The sequence below is a fragment of the Poecilia reticulata genome, chromosome 12, assembly GCF_904066995.2.
Source record: "Poecilia reticulata chromosome 12, P_reticulata-male-v2, whole genome shotgun sequence".
Lineage (NCBI taxonomy): Eukaryota > Metazoa > Chordata > Actinopteri > Cyprinodontiformes > Poeciliidae > Poecilia > Poecilia reticulata.
Window position 1 is genome coordinate 8,111,083 of NC_088841.1, and position 7,863 is coordinate 8,118,945.

Here is a 7,863-nt window from a genome sequence, read left to right on the forward strand (position 1 = left end):
ATGAACACTAAGCAGATTGATAAAAAGAAACGCAATTAGACGCTAACGAGGCTAACGAGGCACACCCGGTAAAAAACGCAATAGTAAAAGAGCAAGGAGGCCCGATGTACAAAAACTATTAATCAGAGTAAAGCCGAAGCTCTGCGGTTTTTAACAATACTAGAGTCACCACGCTACGTGCAAAACTCAATGAACCAGCAGCTAAAGAAGAAATGGCTCATTTCACGAAGCTAAAATCAAAAATCCAGTCCTACCTTTGCCGTTTCGTGGTCATAATCCATATTAGAGTAAATATTTCCACCTGGTCCGATAATCCCTTTTCCCTGAGTACATCTCAAATGGTTTTTGGTTCGGCACAGAGGCATTTCCGTGTTTTACGTGGATTCACATTATGCCGGGTAAAAATTGGTCAATTTACGTCACATGCCTTTTTTTTCGCTGTAATTGGTGAATGACTTTAGTTTCCGTATTAATGTCAACGCCCTCAGATTCTATTGGCTCTGACGGTTCGAACGACATGTCAATCGTCAAAATTGACCAATGGGTTCCCGAGAAACTGCCCCGCGTAGTTTTGAAAAAATGAATGGGGAATTGGGAGGTTTTACGCACAGAGTGCAGAGCGCAGCTATTGTAATGTAATTATGAGATATATTAGTTTTTCCTTTGATCAGATCATTTTGACAACTTAGTTTTCATTGCTATTTGCATTTTCATTGTTGTATAATTCTATTTGAAGTGTTATTGTGAGTTAATCTGGTCCATTTTCAGTCTATTACAAATTGTCTATTTTTTTCTCTTTTTATGAATGAATGCAATGTGGATTTTTCAAAAGAACCCCCAAAACAATTATTAGATGTAATTACTTATTTATGATAAATAATAATTTATTATATGAAAAGAATAAATGATTAAAACAGGCCCTACAGAAATAAAAACTAAGAAAGTTCAAATGGCACAAATTGTGCCAAAATGGCTCATTTGGAAGGTCCGCCTAGATTTTTATCTAGAAGCACCTCTCTAAAACTCATATGATTGACTTTTTTTTCATGAAACTTGGCACAGTAAAAGGTCAGATTGTGTACTGTAGTTGCTACTTTTTTTGGCTTTCACTGCATGTTTTGAAAGGAGCATTCATAGATTGAAGTGGTTTTTTTTAGGCGGAAATTGATTTTTTTCTTAATTTCTGCTGTTTATCATATTAATACACTTTCCTCAGTAACAGGCAGGGTGGTTTTTAGAGTTGTAACATGTTCTCTAGGGTCTTGCCTTTGTTTTGATACCAAAACAATTAAAATAAACTCCGTAGTTCTTGAGATACATTCAATTCATTTTGGGCATGTTATTTTCAGCCATATTGCTCAAAAGGAGGCCTGGAATTCAATTTAAAAAGACATTAACTTATTTGAACTTGCATGGCAATTTCCAAATATATCCATTATAGTCAAGAAATCCATAGCTTTTTTTTTTTTGGTAATCTAAGTCCATCATTGATGTGGCCAACAATCCCGCAGATCAAAAGGGGAAAGAAATGTGGAAAGCAACAGGATGTTCCATCCTCTAATCCACACTGAGGAAACTCATCTTTTTGCAGTCTATATTTAAAGGCCTTGAGTGTGAGATCCTCTGCAGCTCAGGTCCTGGACTCCCCGGTCTATCTGCTGCAGCAGCTGAACTTTATCATCATTAAAGCACCTGGTGGTACCGAAAGATGCTGATCCCTTAGTCACTTCCCGGCAAAACCCAGAATAATTCGCCGAAACGCTGAAATTACAGGAGTCATGTTGTGAGAATAGAAATGGGCAATTCTTTGCTGAAACCATTCAGCTGATTTAAAAAATGAGGCTACACAACTTCTGTGAATGAAAAATTAAGTTATTAAGCCAAGCATGTTTAGTTAAGAGTAGGCGAATGAAATATTACAATATTACAATCAAAGTTACTGACATTCACCAGTTAAATAGATTTCATTGGTATCTAAAGCAGGGCGAGAATTTTAGCAATAGCACAAAAAGTAAATCTTCATAAACACGATGTACTGTGAGATGAAATAATGCTATATTAAGTAACTGTTTTGACCCAATAACAAGTTGCAGCTGTGTTGCTGTTGTTACAGTAATTCATTCTGAGAAATTTGTCAACAATGTGATGATAAAAATAAAAATGTCTGCGTTAGCCTGCGTTATCTGGTGATGACACTGTATATGCTACAATGTTGAAGTGTAGTAACGCGACGCCTGAGCGATGTTGTTTTTCTTCTTGAAACAAAAACCAAATGGTGTGACAGGTGTTAAGGAAGAATTTTTTAAACTATTAAATTTAGCAAAAAATCTGGCTCTGATTCTTCCTGTTGATCCCGGGTTCTCTTGCGTGGCCACGTGTGGGGACAAAAACACAACAATGCGTGTTGACGTCACAGAATTACAGAATTTAATCCAATCAGAAGAAAGTATAAGATAGAACAGGAAACTGGAGAAAACACAGATACAAACATTGTTACCTGAGACAAGAAGACAAAGAAATATCTAGGACGTCCTTGGAGAAAGAGCTGGTGCAGAAGTAAAATAAATCAGCTTTTTCTGAATTGTTTCCCTTGTGCACAAACTTTTATACCTGTAGTTGTGTTTTCCTCTTAATGTATTCAAATAAGGCGTATCTCTAGTTGACCAACTGGAAGGCATCTCTGGCTCTTTAGAAAAGTCCCTGCAATTTGTTCACAAGATCAAACATCTTTTGTTAAATAAAGTAGAAGCAGACTCTCCGAATTATGGTTATCACAGATCAGTGTGAAAAGCTAGAACTTCCTACTGATTGTTTCCAGACAGACAAAGGACAGAACAGAGATCTTGGCGAAAAATCTGCTTTAACTACAAGTAAAATAAAGATCAATAGGCTAAAATAAGTTATAATTTTAAAACTGTAATTAGGCTATTTCAATCAAGTCATGTTAAATTTTAAAACTAGCTTATTTTAAATATATTTTCTTAACACAGGGCTTTAAAGCTTCACATCCAACAGCTGCTAAAACAAAGCAAGTTTTTTAAGAATTCAGCTTTGTAATTTTTCTTGTGTGTATAAGAAACGTTTGTCTGCGCTGCGTGGCAACGGTACACAGATCTGTTTGCCTTCCCATTCACCTCGGTTCACCACGCCAGATTGTACTCCCCGTTTAGATGGTGTTCTTTGTGCCTCCTGAGCCTGACACGTTATCATTTCTAAAGCTATTTTTGGTGTTCCTCCTTCAGCCTGCATTTTATTGTAAAATCCAGGAGTTTGTTGTGCCCTCTCTTCTGAATTGTTTCTGTTGACTGCACTGATGGCTCTCTGTGAGCTGGGGGAAAAGGCATTTGAATATTTTGCTCCACCACCACCTGCATCTAAAGCAGCTTATTTTACTGTGATTTTAAATAAATGTTAAAGTGTCATGCAGATATTTGGATGTAAATACTTTGACTAATTAGTGCTGTGATTGTTTGGGATGACTGTTTATGTTAATAGTAATGAAGTAATTGTTTGATTCTCTTGTAGTTTACTTTTTCAAACTGGAATGGCGGGCAACTTGGTTTTATTTCTGATGCCAAAAAAAGCCATGACATGAAACCGTACTCTCTTTCAAACAGAGCGATATATTTCAATCGGTTATTTGTGTTGATTTTGATTAGCCTGGCTTACGCTATGCTAATGCGACGCTCCTGTTCTGGTCGACACCCTCATGGAGAAGACTGACTTCCCCAGCAGACAGTCATTGATGCCCTTTCATGAAGACGGGGTGAATTTTACGTCATTGCTGACGTAAAAACCAGGTGAAGGCTCGTCGTTACGAAAACTTGAAAAGTTGAGTGGAAAGAGGAAGTGTGGAAATGGAAATGTTAGACTTGCTGCGTTGGCAGGATTGTGAAAAAAGGCCTGCTTAGTAATTCGGTAGATTCATTCACTGTGTTAAGCCTCTCTTGAACTAGAGATTTCACAAATGGATCATCGAATGTAAGGGAAAAGGATCTGTTACGTAGTACAGTTCACATCTGTCATGATCCGTGTTTCTGTGTGGTTGTTTTTGAGTCTTTTCTGTATGATCCTGTTCCCTGTGAGTCCTGTCTCTGCGTCTTCCCCGTTGATCTTAACTGCTAAGATCAATGAGCATATCTCAAATGATCTACCGTACATCTTTTGGTCTCAATTCTCCTGCTATAAAGTATTCGTTCTCTAGAAGCTCGGCATGTGTGAGTAAATGACAGCTGCAAGCTCAGCGGGAAAGGTTTATTATCTGAAATATCTGTGTTGGCGTGGACACGACTGCAGCCTTAGTCTGTCTTCTATCTAAAGTGGATTGCTGTTGTTGGAGGAGGGATAAAAATCTGCTCTAATGATGTTTGGATAGATTCTCACTTTTTTTTTACATTGCGCCATAAAATTTGGAAGCAAGCATTGTTTTTATATACCATCGGCAAAGACAAACACAAACACAGAAAAAGATTTCTATTGACATTTCTTAAGTGGTGATTTATTGCATTCGAAATCCTCCTCCCAGAAGGGGGGGCAGTTTTTACAGTTACCGGGCTGTTCGTCTTCACACTGACAGCTTAACCAGCCCTGCCAAGCTGGAAAGGAGCTGGGGACACGGATGGTGCTGTACTCTGGGGGGGAGGAAAGTGTCAATGCTGTTTAATATTACATGCATTGGATTGGAAGCTGGAAGTCTGGTATGTGCGCACATCAAAATCAGATCTTCAAATGTACGTTAAACCGACTCTCCTGTTTTTTTTTATTCATTTTTTTGGTGGGACCAAGGCTGCATCATTACTCAACGTCCAGTTGGTGCAAATATCATCTACCTGTTCCCGTTCCAGCAGCACAACAGGGCACTCGAGCACTGCGTGAATCTGTCAGCACGAATCCACCGGCACTCTGTTCGCAGACAACCCTGATATACGAAGACGTCGCGAGGAGGCCCGCGACTTCCTGATGTAAAATGAATAAAATCTATTTGTCTTGTCAGGAGCTCAGCTCCGCCGGGTCGGTTTGATTTACTCAGCTCGCCGTTCAGGCTGCTGAAATAATAAAGAGGCGACGACTTTATGATTCGCCTCAACGTTACGCTGTCAACGTCCGAAGCCGGATGCCGTATCAACGTCGACGCGAGATTCTGACTTAAACGTTTGCCAATCCGTAAGGTTGCCAAGCAAAGAGGCACAAAGTGGCGAAATGTGAGAACATTTAGTTGGGAGTCGATATTCCTCAGACGACTTTACCGGAAATAGTGCCATTGTGCCACAAATTACCGCAATACGTTCTCATCACCGTAGTGACGAATGCAGTTCATATCTTCGGAGTCTAAATGAAATTATCAATGAGTGAAAAATTACACGGCTCGGGCGCATAATGCAGAAAAGCAAATAATGTCTCTACATGCTCCATTTAACAACTGCTTTATTGTGCTGTTGAGTAAACAGAATTGCAGATCAAACACCCATTTGCTACCTTGTGTTCTTAACGTGCGAGGGAAACACAGAAGTGTGCTGCAGTGCGTTTTTAGAAGCTCCGTACACGTCGACAGAGATCTGAAAATAAATTTAGAAAGAAAGAGGGGGGAAAAAAACACACACACCCACCAGAAATCCCCGTTTCGAAAAAAGCGTGAGCACAGATTTGTTGCTTGACATGAATCTATAGGGGAGCAACGATGCTGCACTGTTTTAAGACGCGTTTCATTTTGTTGACAGAAAACCTATACTTCAGCACTTTTTTTTTTCCTCTCAAAGGTTTCTGCACCATATATTTTTTATTTATTTTTTGTTTCTTTTCTTTGGGGCGGGGGTGCAGGGAGTGGAGAGGAGAGGAGGCTGCGAAGGGTTCAGAACAGGTGAATCTGGAAAGCTGCTGCTCATTAATAAAGTGTTTTCTGGCAGGCTAACACTGCTGCTGTGATACTGAGGCTGTGAGTTGTAGCACGTAGCTCTCTGTACATCCGCTTTAAAAAAATAAAAACCTTATGGCTTTAATCTTGTTGTATCACTAAAAAAACCCATCGTGCGATGGATGAAAATTAAGCAAATTCAGCTGTTTTTTAAAAAAAAACAAAAAAAACTTCTGATTCCTTCCTCACATTGATCAAAATTTATGAATTTAAATGCAATGATCTTTGCAATTGCTAGTACACTACACAGTAGTTAAAATGTCACAGATGAATAAATTATGTAAAACACTTAGGATTGAAGTGCTGTACAAAGATGATGTATAAAAATTATACAAAACTATGAGGCGCCGTTTAGGACAACAACTATGTTTCCCCTCTTCCCCTCACACACAGCACTACAGACTCACACACACACATTACAGTCTAGTATTAGTTCACACACATACATTTCTGACTTCTCATTCAGTCTGGTATATCTGTATGCTTTAAACGGTATGTATGTGTGTGTGTGTGTATGTATCTTTTGTGTGAGTGTGTGAGCCTGTAGTACTATGTGTGAGAAAAAACGGCTAAACAGCACCTCAGACAAAATTATTCTTAGACATCAGCACATGAAGCGTTATATGACATTTGAGACATACATCTCAAGAAAACACACAAGAACAGGCATAGAGAAATAAAAATACAAAACAAGAATTACCTTTCGTACAATCTAAAACATGTACTAAGTATGCATTAGCTTGGATATTTGGCTTTAAAACAAAAACAGGATTACAATATGCATGCACCACGCTGTCAAAGTCTATAAAAAGTTTCCACTTTTCACTCACACTTGACACACGCAACCAAGTTGACACAATGCACTCAAATGTCAGTACTGACAATTTTTTGCTCTATGAAGTGACTTAGGTTCCCCCAGACAGCTCAGACGTCTCGTAAAGTTGTCATAAAGTTTCCTCAGATTTTCTACACTCAACACGCTTATGGTTACATAAAGTATCGAGCAACTAGGATTGACGTTGGATGGGAAAAAAGAAAAATATACATTCTTCCTAATGGCAAGGAAGGCCATTAGGATCGCTACCTTCAAAAATATGAATTCTGGGAGCTGTTCGATTCGGAGTGTGTGTAGCACCCTTTGGCTATTTGACATTTACTGGGGCTTTAATGGCTCTCGCGGAGAGCTGCGACGGCTCTCGCCTAGCCACGATGACTTGTTTAATTTTTAATGCATTTTTCTTTGAATGGTATAAAAGGTCGAAGATGATTTACTGTAGGTTTGCCTCATTTGCGTGCCCATTGTCCTTTGTTGGATGCACTGGTTACACGTGAGCATCGCAAGGAGATGAGATTACGCAAATCTAGGACACAGAAATGCAAGAGACAGGAAGTGAAGAGCCCCGGGGTTAAATAAAATAAGTTTAACCCTTTAAACTGTCATTAGGACGCTGGTGTCCTCATGAACCCATTGACTAAAATGTAATAATTCACAGGGTGACAGTAAAGGGGTAAGAAAGCTGCTACTGTGAGAAAACTCATTACTTGGTTTGCTGGGACATAAACTTTAATGACTAAACTTGAGATGATGCAGCTGGACTTGAGCTGATTGGACACACACTTGGCTTTGCATGGATTGACTTGATTTGCATGTGACTCAGCATGAATTGATTTGACACAAGTTGACTGAACATGATTTAAGCTTGACTTGAGAATACTGAACTTTACTTGACACGACTTGGCATGATACTTTCTCGACTTGAATTGGCGTCACTCAACTTCAGACTTGACATGACTTGTCTTGCAGTGACCTGATTGATGACTATGAGAGTACTTTGTATGACCTGACATTACCTGACTTGAATTGACAACATCATTGCCTGAACCTGATTGGATTCAATTGACTTACCGTGACTTGACGACCTGACACGATGTGACTTGTCTTTACAACTTGG